Raw genomic sequence first — 25,298 nt, forward strand, 5'->3', positions numbered from 1 at the left:
AAGAGGACCTATTTGCCTCTCACATTAAGCTATATCATTCAACCTTGGTTTTGTTAAAAAATAATCAGAAAATAAGAAAAGGAATGGAGTCATATAGGCAGCCATTTTGTTTCTTGCACAAGCATTTGGTTTTCTTTTAGAAACACAGATGCAGAATTATAACATTAGCTTAATTTACATTAAGGGAGAAATCTATCCTTTTAATCTTCAAAATCTTAAAAAAAGAATAATAGTTTAATTTTTTATTCCATTTTATTATGGAATGAAAGGTCAAGTTTGAAGTGCCTGTCAGGCTCAACTGGTAGAATTTAATGCTTTACCTTCACTCTAGCTAAATGTTTGTTAAAAATACAGGGGAGTTTAGGTGGGAAAAAAAAAATCTATGTCTTTATATGTTTACATGCAACACTACAGGAATAATTGAAGAATATTAGGTTTCATTCTGGCCACAGACTCAGTGGTTTTGGGTATATTATTTCCTGAATCATTTTAGGATGGATCTAGCTTAGACACTCACTTCCAAAGGATATAGAAAACTGAGGCATTTACCTGTATAATTTAGTCCAAAATTCCATCAGACTATGGAAATAAATATTGTATGACCTGAATAACTTGGATAATAGATACAATTATCCCTTTGCCAAGGATAATTTTAAGTAGTCATGAGCACTTGAAGACCATGGCTATGTTTTCAGAAAATCCCATTTACGCTGTTAGGGTTGAGCTAATATTTTTACTAACTAGCCTTTTAATTATGTACATTATTTGCTAAGGCAGCTGATATAATTAATTGGGCTAGGTCTCGTCTGTTTAATTTGATCATATAGACAAATGAAACCAATATTTGTTGATACGGTTGATATGGTTATCTAACTGATCAAATTAGCAAGGCAGCAATTACCTACCACAATTTGACCTGCACAAATATAACCCTAGTCTGATGTACATTGGGAGCTACCAGTAATGTGCTTGCATTACAATAATGTGGATGTTCACTCTGGGCTCAGCATTTCAAATAAATTACTGTCTTTAGCAGCCAAGGAAAAGCATATTTACATTTCTGTATGAGGGTCCATTGGGTCATATGATTCAATGGATCACTTTCTTTGGTTGTTTATCTTTTGATTGCTTTGGGATTTGGTAATTTAGGCTAATTGATGCATCAGGTGTAACATATTTGAAGGGAGGGTCATATTAAGGTCAATGATAATTACTGTGAAACAGTTGTTTCTGAAAAAGCACTGAGAAAATTAGAAAGGGAGTATGTAGATCTAATTATGGTATATTAAGAACATAATAGTTGATCTCTGTCACAATGGTGATTTTTTTTCTCTTTTTTTTCTCTTTGTTCTTGGTAAATACCTAGAATGGAATAACGGGAGTACAATAATAGAATGTATACCATTTTAAAAAATTCTTGGGGCACCTGGGTGGCTCAGTGGTTGAGCATCTGCCTTTGGTTCAGGTTGTCATCCTGGGGTTTTGGGATCAAGTTCCACATCAGGCTCCTCACAGGGAGCTTATCCCTCTGCCTGGATCTCTGCCTATGTCTCTGACTCTGTCTCTGTGTCTCTCATGAATAAATAAATAAAATCTTAAAAAAAATAAATTATCAAGAACTGAATTCTTAATAGGTGAAGTACATGGTGTCTTACTGCATCATACTGATAAAGGGCTATGAGAATTTATTTACTCATTTGTTTAACAAATTTATTTAGTGATGTCTTAGGCAGCTTGAAGCACTGGGGATTTGGAGATGGGCAATTAACAGAACTCTCTTCTTTTATTGCTCACACAGTTGAGTAAATATCACAAAGGGTGGACTTTGGGCCTCTTCGTCAGGGTCTGGCTCATCTAGCATCATTCCTGTAACATTGTAGGCTTTCACTTAATTTGTTAAATAAATTGTGAGATTCAGATGAGTCAATTTCTAACTTTTTTTCATTTTCTTTTTCCATTTCTCGTTTTGTAATGTGGGAAGAAGGATGAATTGAGATCAGGCAGGAAAATATCAAGCTGAAATGGAAATTATTTGGACAAGATTGGAACCACGATCAGTTTTGTTTTGTTTTTTCTTTCAGCCCAGAGATCTAAAGTGTATTTCACTTCAACAGGCAAAGTCTCAATGCTACTGTTCTAGCCAAATCTAGTCTTATATTTGAAATACATTGTCTTTCCCTATAACTTGATAACTCAGGCAGATGATATTTTTTTATTAAATATAGTATTTCACTCATACTATAGTATTAAATCACAGTATTTCACAAAAACATGGAATGAATATAACCTTTATAGGTATATTTTAGGGTTAGGATGGGTGCTTGCATGGTATTACATCCAGGAAGAGCATGGATTCTGGAAATTTTAAATAGTTCCATATTACTGAAGAGTAGGAGTGAGGAGGTAATAGAGTATAATGGTTAAGATCATTGCTCTGCTATTTATTAGTTGCATGATTTTGGGAAAATGTGAGGAAATTTACATCTCAATGTTATCACCTAAAAATGGGAACAATGATAATATTATGAAACAACTGTGAGCATTAAATGGAATTACAAATATATTAGATGCTTCAAAGAGCCCTGGAAACACTTGATCAATAAGTGTTAGTCTTATTAAATTCACCACATTTTCTTTCACTCCAAGGCATAACACATGTTTCTCTTGTGCAGATTGGAATACTCGACATCTTCGCTCTGCCAGCCCCACTTCTACTCATTGTTCAGATTTCTGCTAAAAGTTTCTTCTAAGAAGCTTTCTCCAAATATGGACTTCATTATTTTTCTTCCTAGGAGTTCCCATAGTAACTTGTATTTTTGTCAATAATTGCCCTTCTTCCATTTTTATTACTTGTTTAATTTTACAGCATCCCTCATTTGACTAAAAACTTCAAGAAGATATAGATCACATCTGTCTTGTTCTCTATTGCATGCCACACTTAATAAATACTTGCTGCATGAATAAGTGGGATTTTGCATCTTATTAGGGATTTTGCCATGGAAAGATACTGAACCATTTTAACCTCAGGAATAGCATGATCATTTCTATGTTTTAGAAATACCCTGGCAGCATTATGGATGAGAATATGACCTGTGAAATCTGGTAGTCATGGAAACAAGTTAAAATATTTTTAATAATCCAGATTGAGCTATCTAATGGTGACCCTTAAACCTCTAGTTTAGGAATAAAAAAGGGGGGATAATTGTAATATCACAACCAAAGCTATAAGAAGAGAGTGAAGAGTTTTGGTAAGAGGATGTCTTATATTAAGCTCTCCAAAGGAGACTCTGAGTAAGGCACTTCAGTGCTAGTGGTTTATTGAGGAAGTGTTGCCAGAGCAGACCACTAAGGAAGTGGGGTAAACAGTTCAGGAGTGGGGAAGAAAGCCTAGCAATGATGCCATCTCAGGTGATGTCCCTGTAGGGCGTTACTGGAATACTATGCCTCAGGGATATCCTAATCTGAAGCAAGGCAGCTAGGCTTTTATACACCTGTGTTCACTATTATTGATACAGGTGATGAGGCTGGTAATCCCCCAGGCAGGTCTGACTCTTTGCACCTGTAAGCAGAGTGGCTCAAGGGCCCACGGGGTCGTGCTAAAGGAGAGCCACAGGTGCTAGCCATTAAAAGCCTGCTTTTGTGTGGTGATATACAAACTTTGAAAAGGAATTGGGAAGAAAAATTGAGAAGAAATCTGGTAAAGCACTGACATTATTTGCAGTAGGGGATAAAATGTTCATTTTGAAGAGGCCATGGGAAATTCAAGTTGATATATCTAGTAGGTAGGTAGATTGTTGTGACGTTTAGGAGGGTGAAGAAATATGAGTTATCATCAAGGATGAGGTTCATAAGGAGGGTGTGAAGATCAGAAAAAAACCGAAAGAAGCAATTATGCAACTGATATTCAAGGAATGCTCACAGTGGGTGGAACCTACTAAGGAGAACACTATAAAAGCCCTGAGGGCATAGAAGAAAAACCTGGAGAAGGCCCTGGTTCCATGGTCAAGAAGGAAAGAAGTGCTATGAAGGAGGCGGTGCTTCTCAAAGTTTGAACAAAGTCAGTAGAGAATATTGTCTGTTGGATTTAGCTATAAAGGTATGTTTTTGAAGTAAGTGGGAATAGATTTGGGAGCATTCTGGGGAGAAAAACTTGGTTTCAGAATGAATGATGATATACTTGCCTTTCAGAAAACTTGGCTACAATAGGAAGGTTAGAGATGAGGCTATAGGGAGGGGAATATATATACTCAGGAGAAGCCACGATTTAAATGAGAGAAACTTAGAACATTTTACCACTAGTGTAAGGAGTCAGCATGGAGGGAAAAAATAAAGATGAAAGCTGAGGACTGGTACAGCCAGGTGATTGAACAGTTAAGAGGGCTTGGCTTTGGGAGCACTGGTGAAGAGACGGGCCCTGAGAAGGGGAAAGGTCATTTCCCCCTGAAACAGGGGAGGAAGGATAGGAATGGACAAGAAAGATAATTATTGTCTGATGCTCTGTTTTCTTCAGGAAGCCAGAAATAAGGTTTTCCAGTTGGGTACACAAATTGGCTTATGTATAAAACCAAATATTGTCTGCTGCTGAGAGGTTGGAATACAGATTTTTACAATTAGCATTAAAATTTTGAGGAAACCTAATTAGTTTTTGAAATCAAAGTAGTTTGGTAGTATCACTATTTTCTCAAAATAGTCCGTGCTCCTTAAACTGTGTATTTTTATGAGAACTATAGTGTAGAACTTCACTCAACACCTGTCTTTGAACCTAATTACTCATAGGAGAGCTCAACTAGCAAAATTTGGCCAGGAACATCTGATTTGTGGAGTGAATTTTTTTTTTAAGATTTATTTATTCAAGAGAGATTACAGAGAGAGAGAGAGGCAGAGACACAGGCAGAGGGAGAAGCAGCCTCCATGCAGGGAGCCCCATGTGGGACTCGATCCCGGGTCTCTAGGATCATACCCCGAGCTGAAGGCAGGAACTAAACCACTGAGCCACCCAGGGATCCCACATATTTTTGTTTATCACTTTACAGTTTAACTTTGAACAACTCAGACTTTTAGGGCACTGGCTGCCACCCCACCCCATACAATCGAAAATCTGTGTATAACTTTTGACCCCCCCGCTAAAACTTACCTACTAATATCCTACTCTTAACCTGAAGCAAGAGGTTGAGTTATCAATATTGATAACCTAGTTGATGAATGCATATTTTGTATGTTTTTTGTATGATATACTGTATTCTTATAATAAAGAAGCTAGAGAAAATGTTAAGAAAATCACAAGGAAGGAAAGAGATGGAAAAACAGACCCTTAAACTGGTGGTTACCAGAGGGCAGATGATGGGGGAATGGGTTAACTAAAGGGAATAAGAATACAACTATCTTGAGCCCTGAGTAATGTGTGCAATTGTTGAATCATCATTTCACACCTGAAAGTAATATAACAATTATGCTTCAAAAAAAATCCCAAGAGAAGACACATTTACAGTGTTGTATTAAGAAAAATCCATGTAGAGATAGACCCAAGCAGTTTGACCTCATGTGTTCAAAGGTCAGTTGTAATTTGGAGGTGATAATAATCACTTATTTTATGCTGCTTTTTATGTCTGCAAATTAGCTCCATTTGGTCTTGAAATTAAGTCAAATGAGTTTGAGGCAGGATTTCAATGAGGATACAGAGGCAAAGGCTGATCAATTAGAGAACTGAGGGGCACCTGGGTGGTGCAATCAGTTAAATGCCTGACTTGGTTTCTTCTCAGGTCCTAATCTCAGGGTTGTGAGATGGAGCCCTGTGTCCAGCTCTGCACTCAGCGTGGAGTCTGCTTGGGACTCTTGCTCTCCCCCCTCTTTCTCCTCTCTTCTCTAAAATAACTCTTAAAAAAAAAAAAAAAAACTGAAACCAATCCTCAGAAAATGAGGAGAGGAATAGGATGGATTTAGAGAAATAATCAATAATCATCCTGATGGCTCCTTAAGGGAGAGCCTTAAGTTTGTAGCCTAGGGAAGAAAATATAATCGGAAACAAAGTGAGAAAAGATTATATATTGTATTCAAGAACTGAAAGGTGCTTTAGGAGATATATATACACACTCCATAGTCCTATTATTTTGCAGATGAAAAAATACTATCTAGTACTCCTAAGCACTCAACAAATATTTGTGAAAGGAATGAATAAGTGAGTGAAAGAAAAAAAACCTAAGTCTCAAATAGTGAAGTCATTTTCCTGAAGTTAGGGAACTAGTTTTTGGCAGAAGAATATGAAACCTTATTTTTCTGATGCCTAGGCCAATTGCCTTTCCATTAAATTAGGAATTGTTTCAAGGGATAATTATGGAGGAAAATAAAAATTACAAATTGAAAAGGAGCCAGTGCAGTAAACCACAAAAGAAATAAACTGCATTATCAGGAGTTTATAATGCAGTACTAATGAATTAGCCAGAAACATCCTGGACTGAATCCATAGAGCTTGAGACGCTTGGACCCCTGATGTTCCACTCTTGCCAGTTTTACTGGTTACAATAAGAATGCACTTTTTAGAGCAAGGCAGATCTTCCCCTCCCCCTCCTCCCTCCATTTTATGGCTGCAGAATCTCGGTGCAATGAAGATTGAGTGTTTTCCCCAAGGCAGCTGAGCTAATTAATGTCAAAGGTTGAATTTAAACCTGGGTTCATAGCTGAGTTTGAAAGGATTCCTTCCAAGATTTCATCTTGTAAGATAACCAACAAAACCTATTTTTCATCTCTACCTTCTTCATCTCCTCTTAACCTGTTTGGGCTACAATGAAACACAAGGGAATAAAGGAAGACTTTGTCTCTTATTGGAAAGAAATGATTTAATGACCATTGAAACTTAAAATGAGTTTTTATGGATCACTTTAAAAAAGTAAAACCAAAGTTACTTCATAACCAGACGGAACTATTTGTTTGTGTTTGTGTGTCTTTTCCTCTGCTTTCTCTGCCTCATTTATACCCTCTCGAGGTGCTAACTTCACAAAAACCTACTTATCCTACCCATCTGAGTACATCTAGAACTGAACAGCGATGGATTGTTACTCATTGTCATTCCTTCACAAATTTCTTAAAACTTCTAAGCAGTAACTGCTAATGCTGTGACGCAAAGATAAAAGTTGGCAAAGTTCCTGTTCTCCAAGAATGCATATTATAAATTTAGCCAAACAATAATGGAGAAAATGGAAAATACTGTGAGTACCATGAACAAAACTTATGTCCTTCCAATGTGTGAGAAATGGCTGCAAATAGTTTATTTCTGAAAAAGGTGTGAAGCCAGTGAATGTGTCAGTCAAGAAGTTTATGTGGTGATTCTCAAAGGTACGAAGCCACAACTCAAGGCTAAAGGGAACAGTTTGTTCTGCTCTGTGGTCATCTTTGTGGTTGAAGGAAGGACCTTTCAGGAAGATTAACCAGCCATTCCTGAAGGATAAGTGGACAAGGAGGAGGCGACTTGAATTCCAGTCTGAGAATTAAAAGTTAGAAGGGGCACCTGAGTGGTTCAGTCAAGTGTTTGCCTTTGGCTCAAGTCCTGGTCCCAGGGTCCTGGATTGAGCCCCGTATTGGGCTTTCTACTCAGCAGAGAGCCTGCTTCTTTCTCTGCTGCTCTCCCTGCTTGTGCTCTGTCAAATAAAATTTTAAAAAATCTAGAGAAGTTTCTAGTTGCCATTTGGCAACTAGAATAGGAGTCAGGTGCTTGGGGCTGTTTAACTTGACCATTTCCCACGTATGTTCAATTCCCCAAACCCATTTTCTTTTGCCAAGGAGAATTAAGAACCAAAAAAAGGACTAAGATGGTAAGGAAAAAAATGGGCATAATTGGTAAGATGATGTCCTAGTCTTTAACCAGTCATGAAGAGAGACCTCCAGTAGATGTTACAGCAGCAGCTTTAGTCCTTAGAAACAGAGGGGGCACCCAGGTGGCTTATTAAGTTGTGTCAGACTCTTGGTTTCAGCTCAGGTTGTGATCTCAGGGTCATGATCTTGAGCCCCAAGTTGGGCTCAGTGCTCAGGGGAAGTCTGCTTGAAATTTTCTCTTCCCTATCCCCCTGGATCACAGGTTCTGTGTAAATCTTAAAAAAAGTCCCCAGTGTCTGGACCTGAAAACTAACTCAAGGCTAGAGTCTAACATGAGATAAGCCCTAGAAGTTTACTCATACCAAATGTCTCCCAGTTTAGCTCAGCAGCTAGAAGTGTTATAGCTTCAAGGCCTGTCGATGCGAAGTAAGATGTGTACAAAGATGGTGTAGGTTGGCACAAAGATTATCAACCCAATTGCAGACTGAGTGCCTAAATCATTTTTTTTTTTTTTTTAATATTCATTCATGAGAGACACAGAGAGGCAGAGGGAGAAGCAGGCTCCATGCAGGGAGCCCCATGTGGGACTTGATCCGGGTCCCCAGGACCAGGCCCTGGTCTGAAGGCGGTGCTAAACCGCTGAGCCACCCGGGCTGCCCTAAATTTTCGAGGGCACATTGTGAATTTGTCTCACCTGAGCTTTTCCTGGTAGATGTATGATAGTAGGTAACTGTAAGCAGTGCTCATACATTCGAGACAGAAAAAGGAAGTCCTCTTAGAGACATGGCATCAGTTAGAGTCCAAAGAGTTGGTGATGGCTGGCAGATTGTAGTGCAAATTAATGATAGACTGGAGATGCCGTGTGATCCACGGTGAGACTGGGATGGGGGCTACAACTTAGTGGGCATCCAGTACTGCAATTACACACCTGAAGAGGACAAGATTCTACACCAAAAAGGAGCAAAACAAATTCTAAACAGCACTTATGGGATGTTACGGGTTCTTAATATATCTTCAAATTTGTTTAGATGGACTCTAATTAGTTGGGAGCTATGCCGATTCTATTCTATAGCTGTTGCTCATCAGGGCTGTTTTTTCAGCTGTGGCTAAGAAAAACAAGGACAATTGGGGATTTTTCACAACGCCTTAGAGATCGTTATTGTTACTACAAGTGTTCAGATAAAGAAATCGAGGCTCAATGTGGGTAACTTGCCTAGTTCACAGAATATTCAAATTCAGGTCTTTATAGATAGAAAATCCCTTCTCTTCTCCTGACAGTGTACTTCACTTGCTTATAAAACCACTATTGGCAACTTTCCTTTAGAAAGAAGCCTCCCAAAATCTAGGCCTCCCTTGTCCTGCAAAAGATCTTCTATCCCCAGTTACTTCCACCTGTGAAATCTTTATTTCTAATCCATTTTTTTTCAACCCAGTGAGAAAGAATTACCCCCTTTTTGCCTCCTCAAAACTCCATTTGTGTCCACTTCTCATTCTTCTAAACCATTCCACCTGTGAATCATTCTGTTCAAATACTTGCACTGTTCCCATCTAGAATCCATCTCTAATATTTTAAAAAGCTCTATTGAAGCATAATTGACCTACAGCACATAGCACGTATTTAAAGTGTGAAACTTGATAGGTTTTGACCTGTACATATAATGTGAAACCATCACCACAATCAAGACAATATAACATCCCACTGAAATTTCATTATGCCTGTTTTACTGCCTTCCTCCCCACCCCACCCTCACTCTGATGCTCCTACCTCTCTCTGTAGGAAGCCCCTGAGCTGCTTCCTATCGCTACACATTTTTTTTATTATTTCCTAGAATTTTGTATAAATGGAATCATTTAGGGTGTGCCTTGTTTGGTTTCCTTAACTCAGCATGATGTTGAGTTCTATCTATACCTTTGCATGTACCAGTTCTTTCCATTTTATTGCTGAGTAGTGTTCCGTTGTTGGAAATACTATTGATCTGCTCACCTGTTGAGGAATATTTTGGTTATTTTCACTTATTAGGTATTAGAAAAGCTGCTACAGGTACTTCTATACAAATCTTTGTATGAACACCTACTTTAATGTGTTGTGGGTAAATGCTTAATAGTGAAATGGCAGGAAAAAAGGGGAGACGTGTTGAACTTAAGAATCTACCAAACTGTTGTCTAGAGTCATCGTATCATTTTACTTTCTACAGGCAAAGTATAAGAGTTTGTTTCTTCACATTATGACCAACACTTGATATGTTTGGGGTTTTAAATTTTAGCCATGCTATGAGATCTGTAGGAATAGCTTTTTGTGGTTTTAATTTGCATTTTCCTGATGACTAAGGATTTGAGCATATTTTATCTTTTTAAAGATTTTATTTATTCATGAGAGACACGGGGGCGGGGGAGGGGGCAGAGACACAGGCAGAGGGAGAAGCAGGCTCCATGTAGGGAGCCTGATGTGGGACTGGATCCTGGGTCTCCAGGATCACACCCCGGGCTGAAGGTGGCGCTAAACCACTGAGCCACCTGGGCTGCCCGTATTTGAGCATATTTTAATGTGCTCATTTGCCATCCTTAGATTTTCCTTGAAATGCTTATTCAAATCTTCTACCCAATTTTATTGAATTGTGTTTTTAATGTTGAATTTTAAGAGTTCCTTATATTTTCTGGGTTCTAGTTTCTAATCAGATAGGCCTATAAATATTTTCCCCAGCCTGTGGTTTATCTTTTCATTCTTTTAATAATGTCTTTTTGGGGCAGCTGTCTTAAATTTTGTAAAGTCCTACTTAAAAACTTTTTAATTGATCACATTTTGGTATCCTAGACCAAAGGTCATAGAGGGTTGTTTTTTTAAGGTTATATTGATGAGCTTTATACTTACCATTTTACATTATGTCAATGATGTACTTTGAATTTTTGTGACTCACACAAAGCATAGATAAACTTTTTAAATGTACCATTATCCAATTATTTTGGTAGCATTTGTAGAAAAGACTATATTTTTTCCCACTAACATGCCATTGCACCTTTGTCAAAGATCAATTTTCCATATATATGTGGGGCTATTTATAGACTGACCTTTTTTTGTTCCATTGGTCTATTGATCTGTCTTAAAACCAATATCACACTGTCTTCATTAATATAGCTTTATAATACATTCTGGAATCAGATAGCATTAATCTTATAGCCTACAGATTTTTCAAAAGTTTTGGCTGTTCCAGGTACTTTGCATTTCTATGTATATTCAAGATCATTTTGCTATCTATAATTCCCATTGAGATTCTGACTGGAATTCTATCCCAGCTTTAGACAGAATTGGGAGAATTGACATCTTAACCATATTAAGCAGATCTTTCCATTTATTTCAATCTTTTAATTTCAGCAAGATTTTCAGTTTTCTATGTATCTTCTACATTTCCTGATTTCTTTCCAAGCATTTGTTTTTGATGCTACTATAAATAGTAGTTTTAAAATTCAAATTAATTGCTCATTGCTAACATACAGAAATACAATTGATTTTTGTATGCTTTGTCTGCAGACTTGCTAAACTCACACTTTAGCTCTCATAGCTGTGTGTGTGTGTGAGCGCGCGCGCGCACGTGTGTATTGTCCACATAGACTATCATCTCTGCAAATACCTAATTTTACTACTGCTTTAGAAATCTGGATATTTTAATTTTTCCCCCTTAGTCTGTGGTTAGAAATGCCAATAAAATGTGAAATAGAAGTGATGAGAGCACTATTCTGGTGTTTTCAACCTTAGGGGATAAAGCATTCAGTTTCTCACCATTAAGTAGGATATTAGGTGTAAGTTTTCCATTGATGCTCTTTATCAGATAGAGGAAGTTTACTTCTATTACTATTTTGCCGAGTTACTTTCTATTATGGGTGGATGTTAGACTCTTTTCAAATATTTTTTTTGTACCTTAGATTATATGATTTTTATTAGTTGATTCATACTGTGAATTAAATGGACTGGTCTTAAAATGCTAAACTCCCCTTAAAATCCTGCAGTAAACAAAGCTATCCTGGTTTTGCATATACTACATGTAAATACATTATAGTTGTATTTATCTCTCTAAATATATACATATAATTATGTTGTACATGTAAGTACATCATATACACACCTATATGCATGGTTGGCAAATGGCAGCAATGAGGCGGCCAGAAACCAGGTCTTAGTGGGCCTCGTGTATCATCCTGAGGTAAGTCTTATTCTCCTGAAAATTGTTAAACAATATCTTAGCTTATAATCTACATTTTGGGAATGTGCCCCTATAAAGAATACAAAAAATTGGGCTGAATTGACAGAGGACTAATCTGGAGATTTTTAGAGAAGTCTTAGGAAGTGATGATGAGGGTATAAATGTACATGACCGTGTACTTTAAATTGCTCTAATATTTTAAAATTACTAGTCTAGTTCCCCATCCTCAAGTTGACTGTAAATTCCTTGAAGATTTATTCCAACTCCCTATTTTTATGCCTCCCAGTGTCTACGAAAGGGCTTGGTGCACTTGTGCCCAATAAATACTTCCATTATATTTACACAGAGCATCAGTTAGATACAAGTCCATCCTTCCCTCTCCACACACACACACACACACACACACACACACACAAAATTGTCAAAGCTTTAACTTTGGTAAAGTTTGCTAATAGTCATTTCCAGACATGAGTTTCTTTTAACTTCTTTCAAACTAACTAGAAGTGAGTCATTTTTATTTTCAGCTAGAGAATAAGAAAGAACCCACGATTGTTAATTAGCCAAATCACCCTTCATCTGAAAACAGCAAAAGATTTTTAAGCCAATTAAAAAAAGAATCACCAAACTGTGCTCTGGCAGATTGTGGCAGTTGGGACCTTGGTCTGGGTTGACAGGAGATTTGTTTTTCAGTTTCTGTCCCGACATTTCAACAGCACACAATCCTTGTTACAAAACATCCGTACGTAATTCCTATGCAAGCCCGTGGAATTATATATGCCACTATGTCCCCGAGGGGAAAATATTGCTAGATACCTTACCATGTAGGTTTCTTCCAAAGGGAATTTTATGAATTTCTGTTGCTTAAGCTCTCTACACAGAAATGACACTGCAATTCTGTTGTGAACAAGAAAGTAACATTAATAAATTCCAATCTGAGAAGATCACATATATTTTGAATATACATTACATAGATTCAAATAGTACATTTCTCTATGGTGACCACCTCGATTTTGTCTTAATGCATTATCTATGTCTAAACTTTATTTTGACATTTGTGGTCTCCCATGTGACCAGTACTGTGCTAAGTACTGGGTATATAAAGATATTGATCATGTCTTAGTTTCTTAATATAGACAGGTTCATAAATATTTGATTTTTGATATGCTGCATTTGGGGTTGTGATACACATATGCATTGTATACTTTTTTGTTGTTTTTGTTGGAACGCAGGAAAGTTGACCACTGTCATCAGTATTGATGGTTAGCTCGTTGAAAGCATGCTAAAGAGTTAACTAGCTAGAATACTCCTCAACCATTTGGATCCTGGATTTTGCTTCCTCCCCCTCTATTAAAGTGGCTCTCTAGATAATGGTAAATTCTTTCATGACAAGAAATAGTAAATTAACTCCTTAATACCAAGCCTGTTTTTATTTTCTTAATTCTAATCTTCAGCTTTTGATACCGTTGAACGTCACCTCCTCCTTGATTGGGTTTCACTTACCAGTTTTTTGATCCTTGGCCTGTTTCATCTGTAAAACCATTTTAAAGTGACCAAAAGAGCAGACACTATCTATGTGCCAGGCACTGTTCCAAGCATTTTACTGATGTTAAGTCATTTAATTTTCTTGACAGCCTCATGAACTTGGTATTTTTCCCATTTTACAGGTGAGTGATTCAAAGCATAGAAAGTTAAACTTAAGGCTATGTTGTTCAAACAAAATCTATATATCTACATCAGAACTATTTAAGTTGTAACATGTAAAACTTTGGTAAGAAGTGTTGGATTTTATGTCTCTGGTTTTTCTATGTCTACTTTATAGTCCTGAATTCTCTTATCTGGTATTCCACATGCTTTAGTACTAGTTTGTTCATGGAGTATAAATAGTCGTGTTTCTTCTAACGCCTTCTATATTTTTTTCCCTTCGTGAATGTGTCAACTTTTATAACTTTAATCATTGTCTCTGTGATGATGTACTCCAAATCCTTAACTAAGCCATGTCCTGTTTCCCAAGCTCCACATCTCTTTGGATGCCTTTCAATAGAGTACATCCATTTCTCCAAGCTCTCAAAATTGTCAAAAATTGCTTTCTTCACCAAACCAACTCCTCAACTAGATTTCCACAATGTTCTTTGACTTGTGCAAGCTTCAAATGTTAGCTGTCTTTACTGACCCCTTCAGATTTTAATAGTCCTAGGCATTCAGTTGCCAGGTAAAGCTTTGTCCACTCAAGTGCAGTGCCCTTGAATACTGGCATGGCCACTGCAATAGCTTACTCTTCTTGTCCCTGCAATGAGGCCTTCTCATAGATGCCAGATAACTCTTTGTAAGGTACACTTTTTTTTTTAATGTTTTATTAGACAGCACACAAGCAGGAGGAGCAACAGGCAGAGGGAGAAGCAGATGCCCATTGAGCAGGAAGCCTGATGTGGGGCTCAATCCAAGGACTCTGGGATCATGACCTGGGTGACCTGGGCCAAAGACACTTAACCAACAGAGCCACCCATGTGCCCCTTCTAATGTGCTTTTCATCATGTCTCCAGTGTACACAGGCCTTCAATGACTAATAACACAAACCCAACAGACTTAGCATTCCTATTTCCAACTCCTTATATGGCTCATAATTACTTCAGCCTGGATGCCTTCTGTTGTGCGCGCTGTGGCAACACGATCAGGGTCCTGACGATAAGGGGATGAGGAAAATGAAAAAGATGGGGACAGGAGGGACACAGTGGATGATATCCAAGCAGTGCCAGCTTTATTCAAGATTTTACATTTATAGCGTGAGCAAAACAAAGCCAAGAAGGTGTTTATTTTTAGCAGGTTTGTGAAACCCTCCAAAGTTCCCCTTTCTCAGCATGCAAGACAGACTCACGGGTGCCAAAAGACCTTGGTAAATAGATAAGCTTGTTGCTTCAGATGTGCATACTTCAAAGGAATATTAGGTATGGTAAATGGACCAGCAAGGACAGACAGACCCTTATTTACATTTATGCCCAGGTCAGAATAAGTTGTATCTATTGTGTTATGTGGGCGACCACGTACAAGCGAGCCCTGAGAACCATTGCTCAAGCCCTTTCTCAAGCGTCTACCAACTATTCACCCTTTAGGCTCTCGAGCCTTTTGAATGAATGAGGGACGCAAGTCCAGGCCTGGTTTGATTCAGTTACTCCAGCTAGTTCGTGGTCGCCCACAGCCTTCAACTTCCCCTGTCCCCCAACCTGTCTTTACAGGCTATAATCTACTTATCCTTCAGGGCCCCAGTGAAATTACATTCCTTCAGGAAAATTCTTCAGTAACTTCTTTGATTTCTTCAGCGAACCTCTGCATCTCTCAAAGATCTCTGCCCTGCCCCCCACCTTTTTAATTTCTAATCTTTTGTATAAGGTTGGAAGTCCTTTGAGAGCAGAGCCTCTGACTCACCTTTGAATATTTGTAGGCCAAAACCTAGCAGTGGGAATATATTTAGTAACTGCTACTAAAACTTTGTAGAATTACTCAAATAGTGAATAAGAACACCTGTGATAGTTTATGGATATGATTTCCTGAGATGCATGCCACAGAGTTGGTGAATGCCTTATTCTGTAGAAAAGTACCTCCTTTTCTCTTGCAAGTATGGCTGTTTTAAAACAGAAAAATGAAATGTGTTCCCTGGAGCTGAGTCTTAGATCAGGGCTAGATTTGTGCTGGCATTGGTGTTAAGCTCCAGGGTTAGTATGTTGGTGTTAGTATTGCTTTTGTGTCTCCATCCTGGCTATTTCTTAAATTGAGTGCTTTCTCCAGGACCCCACACTTAAAATGCCATTAAAAATTAATCAGTAACAGTCAAGATTGCATATTATTTAAGACTTAAGATTTCAAAGTTTGATATGTTTAGCTTTTGCTGAAACACCTGTTACTAGATCATCTTCTCTATTTCCCCACATGTATCCATGATACTTATTCAACTGGATAGAAAAAAACAAAAATATCCTTGTATATTTTAGAGTTCTGACTGCTGTATTTTGAAAGGGTGCTAATTGGTATTATAAAACCGGGTCATCTGTGGGGTTTTTGGTGTAGGGTTATGTGATCAGCAATATGTATGTATAGGAGTTACTTAACTTTTAAAAATTGACTTACGTGCACTTAAGAGGGTTCATGTTTGATGTAGGAACATTGAAACAGCATGTGGAGTTTTAGCGAATGTTTTTCAGCATTATTAATAGCTACTTAATGTGATAATGATGGAACTGAATTTAAACAGCTGGAATGTTGTATAGCAAATAAACCTAAGATTTACTCAGTCTCTGGCTCCAATCTTGCCTCTACTACTTAACTTCATGCAGGCAACCTGTCCCTCAGGTATTTCTCCTGTTAAATGGGGATAACAATGTATATTTTTCCTAGAGTTTTTATAAGGAAATAAAATACCTGGAAAGCACTTATTGCTGAATCTGACATACTTTATCATAAAAGTGATAATTTTGTTCTTTGCTTTTTAAAATGTTCTTATACTATCTTGAATTGTAACTACTAAGTTCATTACTTTTTTTTTTTTTTTAATTGAAGAATTAGGGTGCCTGGGTGGTTCAGTTAGGTGTCTGCCTTTAGCTTGGGTCATGGTCCTGGGATCAAGCCCCACATCAGCCTCCCTGCTCAATGGGGAGCCTGCTTCACCCTCTGCCTCTGCAGCTCCCCCTATTTGTGCAAATATGCTCTTTCTGTTAAATAAACTGAAGTATCATTGACAATGTCACGTTAGTGTCAGGTGCACAGCATAGTGATTTAACACTTAAATTCATTATGAAATTACCAGAATAAGCCAAGTTACCCTCTGTCACCATACAAAGTTAATACAATATTGACTATATTCCCCATGCCATATATTACACCCCCATGACTTATACCTGGAAGTTTGTATCTCTTGATCTCTCTTTACCCATTTCACCCCTTTCCCCCATCTCCCTTCTCCTTTGTCAAACCTCAATCTGTTTTCTGTATCTGAGTCTGATGCTTTTTTTTTTTTTTTAGATTCCACATAAAAGTGAAATCCTAAAGAATTTTTCATATTTCACTTAGCGTAATATCCTTAAAGTCCATCCATGCTATAGCAGATGGTTAGATTTTATTGTTTTTGTGGCTGAAGAGTATTCCATTGTTCTGTCCACCCTGGCAAAATGCAGAGGTTAGGAGTGTTCTCCTCCATGTGCAGTCGAAAGTCCAAGTATAATTTTGACCACCCCCCCAAAAAAACAAAAAAACTTAACTGCCAATAGCCTACTATTGATGGGAAGGCCTTACCAATAACACCTAGTCAAGTAACATATATTTTGTATATGTATTATAGACTGTATTAAAGTAAACGACTAAACGAGAATCATGATAACATATACTTAAATACTACACTGTATTTATGGAGAAGACTATTATAGGTAGAACTGCACAGTTCAAACTTTTGTTCAAATTTCAACTGTATATACACATACACCACATTTTTTTCATTCATTGATCCATCCGTGGGCACTGAAATTCCTTCCAAATCTTGGCTTTTGTTAGTAACATGATAAACATAGAGGTGCATATCTTTTTTCAGTTAGTGTTCTCATTCTCTTAGATATATACCCAGAAGTGGAATTGTTGGATCACCTGGTAACTCTAGTTTTTATTTTTGAAGATGCTCCATACGGTTTTCCATAATGGCTTTAGCCCTTTACATTCCCACCAATCATGCATGGGATTTCCTTTTTTTTTTTTTTTTTTTTTTTTTTAAATAGTCATTCTGACAGAGGTGAAGGTGAAGTGGAAGTACCAGGCCATTCGCAGTGGGGGACCAGGCCATTCACTGGCACTTGGCACATCTCATGGTGTCACTCAAGCAGTGTAGGGGATGAGTCTGGTCAACCAGAGTGGCCGGCAGTGTCTGCGGGCAGGACAGCTAATTGTCCACTGTATTCAGGTGGGTTGTGATTAATACTTGTGAGTAAATATCTGATATTTGAAGTCTTTATTTCTTCTCACGTCTATCATAGGACCTGTATGCTATTTTAAAAATCTCTATTACTCTCCCAAACATCCATGGAAACAGTTCATTCTTAATCATTTTTAGAGTTCCATAATGTAGCAAAATACTTGGTTCACAGTAGGTGCTCTATAATATCTGGTGGATAGATTAAAAAAAAATAGACGCAAGCCTATTAGATATCTGATAGGGGTTGCCACAGGCAAGTGATTAAACTTCAGACATTTAACAATTTGTGTTACCTGATTAGGGCATTTTATTGCTATTATCTGCTATTGTTTTTGTTAATTCTTTTTTCCTCTGAGAATCACATGCAGAAGTTGTGGTTGGGATAGCTGGCTGTGTTTGGAATAATTGGGATGTTCAGATTGCACGTCTGTGGCTGCGTTTGCAGAACATTAACATTTGTAACTATTTTAACTTAAGACACTTGACTCACTTCTTTATGGCAGAGTTTTACATATTCTAAGATCTAGTGTTATTTTTACTAGCTGAAATCTCAGATGACAGATACAATGTTAAAGTGAATGGGCTACATTTAAAAAAAAATCTGACATTTTTATCCTCTAGCAGAGGCAGATTTTTATTGGTGTTTGACTGTGGGTTCAATATTATAAGTGGGTAGCCGTACTTCTCAATTCAGAATGAAATGTTTTCTCATGAAACAAATTCATGGTCTATATAAGATAAGTCGAAAGGATTACTGAGAATTCTTGTAGTTCTTTAAATCTTCATATCAATAATATGTGTGGGATTGGGGCTATCATTTCCATCTACCTTCATGCACACATGTATATTAACTGTAACAAAAATAATGTCGAAACGAATCAAGAACTTTTAATGTTATATCCAGGTTCACATTGGGAAGTCTTGGGAGTGGAGGGCTATCAGTTATGTCAAGGGCTTAATTTCTTTGGCATATATTGATCTGTCCTTCACAACTACAGTATGAACATTTTTTCTTTTGAGTGGTTAAATCAAGATAGAGGAAATCTTTAAGGTCCTCCAGGGAAACGGGACCAACAGAACATAGACTAATTTAAAGGAATTGGCCCATATGTTCATGGAGACTGAAAAGTCTTATGATCAGTTAACTGCAAATTGTGTCTGAGGTAGCGTAGTTCCAGCTCAAGTGTAAAGGCCTGAAAACCAGGAGGGTTGATAGTAAAAGTCAAATCCCAGAGCAGCAGATCAGTGTCCAGATAAACAGACAAGCAGAAAGAGCATTCTCCATTCGTCGGCCTTCAAGGATTTGAATGATGGCCATCCACATCATGATGGACACTCTATTTTACTCGGTCTGCCTGAAATGCTAATCTCTCCCATAAAGCTTGTCACTAAAAAACCCAGATACGATGTGTAACCAACTACCTGAGCACCCTGTGACCCAGTCAAGTTGACACAGAAAAAGAACCATCATAGATAAAGGAGAGCGCACATGAACTAAAGACCCTTGAGTCGGTCATGTCTATTGATGTGTGGACTTGAGAGGACTTCTACAGTAGACTGAAAAGCTTTGCAACAGTTTTGATGGTTCTAATAGTTAATGGCTTTTAATTCCTAACTTTATTTTTCACTTTTGCTGCTTATGTGCACACACATGTGCACACTTTCAACCCACGTTCCTTAAACGTAAACAGTCTTTATTCTATTTCAAAGGTGAAAGTATTTTTCTCCAATGCCAGCTACTTAAAAGGGAAAAAAATCTATAAAATTCTACATAAAGTGAATACAAACTTGAAAAATGAAACCATTTATATTAAACAAGCTTGATATGAGCAGTTTTCTGGGACTGGCCTATGCTATTAAACATCAATGCTAATGCTTTGACGCGCCTAGCTTTTAGATTACAATAGATTCATCAAATGTTTGGCATACCAAAGAAAATACATAATTTAATTTCCTTTTCAAAATAGACTCTTTGAGCCATCACAAGAACACAGCACTATTGTCACTATATTAAAAGCTTTGTGGTGGTGGTAAATTATTTTGAAGTACTGATTGTGTTACTGTGCCAATTTCATTTTACAAATCTGCTTGATGTATATAAGAGAACATCATTAGATTTCTGCTCTGTGGCTCGTGGAAATCCTCCAGTGCTTTCTGAATATGGAGCCTGTTCCATACACTCTTCTCCCCACCCACCCATTCCTTCGTTAATACCCTACTGGTGTATTTACCCAAGACTGTGGTGCACAGTGGAGCAGTCAACTATTAATCTAAGGTATCTTTCATGCTTACAGAAACTCTGATATACCTAAACCTCTAATCTAATATCTTTTCAGACTTCAAACTTTTCTCTTAAACCTTGTCAGTAAGGAAAAAATCTCACCATTTTATATTAGCTACCCAAAGGAATGCTTGCTGTTTATCTGGAGAATCACAAACTTGGCAAATGATCGCCAAATTGGGGAGGCATCCCACACATAGAATAATTCATGCCCTAAAGAGAAAATATTCTTGGATATAAATTCACATCACAAAAGTGTCTCATTCTGTTTCACTTCACGACAGAGGAGGTGTGCTCTAGCTTAATGAATGGTGAAGAAGAATATGTAAATCTCTATGGAATTTTAAGTCTTACCATGTTTTCCCACTTGCTGCAGTTTGAATTCCATTTCTGTTGGCTCCAGTGCCACTTTACATCCTCACTGATGTCTCAATTTACATTTATTTGTGATATTCTATGGATTTTGATAGGTGCAAAGCCATGAATCTGCCACTCTAGTAATGATATAACACTGTTCCATCACCGCCCCCCCGCAAACTCCCTTATGCTACCCCTTTAATCCCTCTTCATGCCCCATTCCTGACTACTGATTTGTTTCACAGTCCTGCCTTTTACAAAATTGTGTATAAATGGAATCACAAGATAGCATTCATGTCTGACTTAGCCAGATGGGTTCAAGATCCATCCATGGTACTGTGTGAATCAATTTGAGCCTTTTCTAGATTAGTATTCCATTGTGTGGATAGACCACAGTTTATCCATGGAACAGCTGAAGTTTCATCTGGGTCATTTCCAGTTTGGGGCAGTTAGGAATGAAGTTCCTTTATATTCATGTGCAGATCTTTGTAGGAACTTAAGTCTTCTCATTGGTTAATACCTAGGAGAGGTCATTTTGGATCATGTGATAAATGTAAGTCTAATTTTATAAGAAACTGCTCAATTTCCAAAGTTGCCTTTACTGTTTTGTATTCCCATTAACAATGTATGAGAGTTTTGGTTGCTCCACCTACTTGTCAGCTCTTACTATTGTCAACATTAAAAAAAAATATTCTTCTGTTTTGGTATCTCATTGTGATTTAATTTCTATTATCCTTATGACTAGGGTGTTTAGTATCTTTTCAAATACTTTCACATAAATTATCTGGGGATATTATCCATTCACATAGTAAGCTCAGTTATACTTATTGGATTGTCTTCATACAGAGTTTTGTGAGATCCTCCTATATCCTTGATACAAGTCCTTTGCCACAAAAGCAATCGACAAATATCTTCTGTTGGTCTGCAGCTTCTCTCCTTCTCTTCAGTGTCTTTAACAGGGAAATTTTAAAAATAGTCTAATTTTGTAATTTATATGGTACTTTTGGTGTCCTATCTTAGAACCTTTTGCTTTATCTAAGGAGTCAAAGATTTTTCTCCTGAATGTTTTTTTTTTTCTACAGAAGTCCTTTTATTTTTCATTTTTACTTGTATATCTGTGACAACATTTTTACGTGTATATCTGTGATCAACCTTAACTTTTCTATAATGTGAGGGTCACTTTCTTGCCTATAGATATCTAATTATTCCTGCAACCTTTAAAAAAACACATCTTTTTCTGTTACATTTGCATGTGTATCAATAATTGGACTGTTTGTGTGATTCTTTTTCCGGACTCAGTTCGGTTCTGTTTTTCTATGTTCTTGTTTCTTTCTTTTTTTTTTTTTTAATCAATATCACTTTTATTTTGGTAGTTGACATACAGCATTTAGGTATGCAATGTAGTGATTCAACAGTTCCACACATGACCCAGTGCTTATCACAGCAGGTGCCCTCTCTTATCCCCATATCAATACCACATTTATTGGTCATCTTAACATTTTTTTTAAAATTTTTATTTATGATAGTCACACAGAGCGAGAGGCAGAGACACAGGCAGAGGGAGAAGCAGGCTCCATGCACCGGGAGCCCGACTGGGATTCAATTCCGGGTCTCCAGGATCGCGCCCTGGGCCAAAGGCAGGAGCCAAACCGCTGCGCCACCCAGGGATCCCTCATCTTAACTTTTTTATGATTGCCTTAACTTTATGGTAAGTTTTGGAATTTAGTAGTCGGAGTGCTCCAAATTTTGTTTTTCCAAACTTACTGTGTCCTTCATGCAAGTTTTAGAATCAGTTTATGGTTATCTACAAAAATTCTGAGATTTTGAATGGGATTGCCTTGAATCTATAGACCAAATTGGTGAGAATTAACATCTTAACAATATTGAATCTTCTAATCCATAAACACAATGTATCTTTTCATTAATCTAGTTTTCCTTGGATTTCTTTCATCTGTGTTTTATAATTTACCATCTAGAGATCCTAAACATATTTTGAAGAATTTATACATAGCTTTTTTTTTCTTTTCATCCTATTATTCAAGATATTTTTGTCAATTTTCAACTATTTGTTGCTTATGTGGTAATCTACATTTTTTTTTGTATGTTGACCAGTGTTCTGTGATTTGGCTGAACTCCCCCCAAGGTTTTTTCATAGCTGCTTTACTATCAAAGAAGCCTTTTTTTTTTTTTAATGTCTTAATTTGGTATTGCACTTAGTAAAAGTCAATTGAAAAGATGACTGTATTTTTATCTAAGGGAAGAGACTAGTGCTATCACTGAATACAATACATTTTTTAAATCCTCAAATTGTGTGAATAAATAAGTTAAATATATTCCAGATCTTAAGATACTTCAGTAATTTAAAGTTTTATTAATCTTCCTGCTTAATCTGTGTTAAAGATGAACTGTTTCTATTTCTTGGCTGCTTTATTCCTATGGGAATACTATTCCATTTCAAGTAATAAGAGCTCAGTCAATTTACAGAAGCAGGTTTTAAATTTTAGAATTAAAGATCACTTAGCCCAGATGCTTTTATCTTTCACCTACAGAAAACAAATCAAAAGTGAAGCTTGAGAGGCAGACGCTGCAAAAAAAAAAAAAAAAAAAGATAACTTTTATATAACCATTTATCTGTTCAACTGTTTTCCACATAGTGAGGGGACACTTTTTGTTGAGAATCTAGTTCAAAAACATTCCAAACTTGGGAAAGTGTATTGTTTCATAACAAAGTATCTCAACACATGATAACAAACATTAACAATTTAACGTAGTTCTGCAGATGAGTGATTTAGCTGGGTTGTTCTGGGTCATCATTAGAAATTGCAGATACAAAAAAAAAAAAAAAAAAAAAAAGAAATTGCAGATACACTACTGGACAGGGCTGTGTTCCTCTAATGGCTTAACACAAGCTACAGGATGTGCTTCCAAGAGGGCCTACTCACTTGGCAGTTAACTGGAGATGTCTCCTAGACCTCTCTGTAGAGTTCATGACCTGAGCAGTTGGATTCTCCCGCAGTGATCAAAGAAAAGGGCACGAAACCATGCATGAGAGCACTAACACGAAGCACAGTGCCTTTGATGTAACTCCTGAAAGTGACATGCAATCCCTCTACCGTCTTCTAGTGGTCACACAAACTAAGCTCGGTACAGTGTGAGAGTGGTTCTACAAGTGCATCGATATCACATGATAGGGATCATGGGGACCATTTTGAAAGTTGGCAGTTGTCATTTAGTAAAAATGGATAATATAAAATAGCATGAAAAGCAAGTTAAATCGTGTGTGTGTGTGTGTGTGTGAGAGAGAGAGAGAGAGAGAGAGAGAGAAAGTAGACCTTGGGGAAAGAAAATCTTAATCCTTCAAATGTGTTAGGGACAGATGTGCTGATTCTACTAGTTTGGGTTGATCCGAGAATATTTCTTGCACCTATTTTGAAAGATTCATTTATGATCACATATTGAGTAGTTCTGTGATTATTGCAGATGATATATTCAGCGAATGACAGGGGAGAAAGATTTCACCAGCTGTTACCATGCAGAAAAGAAGAGTGCAGCAAAAGAAACCTAAATCTGTATCCCCAAATCACAAGACAACAAAAAAGCTCTTTCAGATCCTGGTGGGACTTTACTAATGTGAAATGGTTGATAGAAACTTCAGGATTCCACACTGCTAGGTCACAGATAAATCATTCCGTACTCAGTTGATACTGAAAACAGTTCAGGCCCCTGAACACTTCTATTTTTCCTACCCTGATAACACTTAGGGGAAATCATTTACTTTGTTTCTTCTTAAAAGAGGCTTCTTAGATGAAATGAGAAATCAGAATGCCAGTCAGGTCTTGATTTTTCCATCTTAACTTTATCATGTGAGACTTTCTTAATCACTGCAGAGAGACCTGATGTTTGCGAGCTGGTTTTGACCCAGTACTTCATTTTTTTTTTAAGTAGAAATGATGTTAAAAAGCCCATTTTGGGGGAGGTATAGAACAAGTAATAGCAGAATTATGAGAGGGGGGAGAAAGAAAAAAAATTTTTTTTAAGATGTTAAAAAATGTTACCCCGGTTCCACCACTGAGATAATATACAGCTAACTTAAGATTTTTGAGTATACTTGTTTATGTAAAAATTCTGAAATGGTGTACACAAAAATCCTGATTGTTTTGTTCTATGGATATGCCAATTTTGAATCAATCCAAAATAAGGTATTTAGATATTTTTGTTATCTTCATTATTAAAAATATGAAATGAATATTCTAGAGTACAAAGTATTCCTTTAAAATTCCTTAAGTATTTTCTTCTGGTAAATTCTCAAACATGCAATTACAATGGCTTTCCAGAAATCTCCACCAACTTATATTCTTGCCAACTCTGCATCTTAGCAACATTTATTTTAACTTCTCCAAAAGGCAAATGATTTTGTTTTAACTTCCAAATCTTTAAGTAGTGAATTTTCAAAAATATATTTGGTGTTTCATAATTTGGATTTTTTTTTAATTGCCTCTCCTTTGTTCTCTCCCTTACAGTTCTCGTTACAAAAGACTTGATGAATCACAATGCCCTCTAATCACTGGTCCATTCCTATTTCTCTATTTCATGTGTGTATATTTCTAATAATAAACATCAAAGTACTCACCACGTAACTCAGTAACTGAAATGTATCCAAAACTTATCTGTCTGTGGACATATTATCCCCTTGCCACCATGAGAGTTAAAC

This window comes from Vulpes lagopus, chromosome 9 (genome assembly GCF_018345385.1).
Source record: "Vulpes lagopus strain Blue_001 chromosome 9, ASM1834538v1, whole genome shotgun sequence".
In the NCBI taxonomy this organism is placed as follows: domain Eukaryota; kingdom Metazoa; phylum Chordata; class Mammalia; order Carnivora; family Canidae; genus Vulpes; species Vulpes lagopus.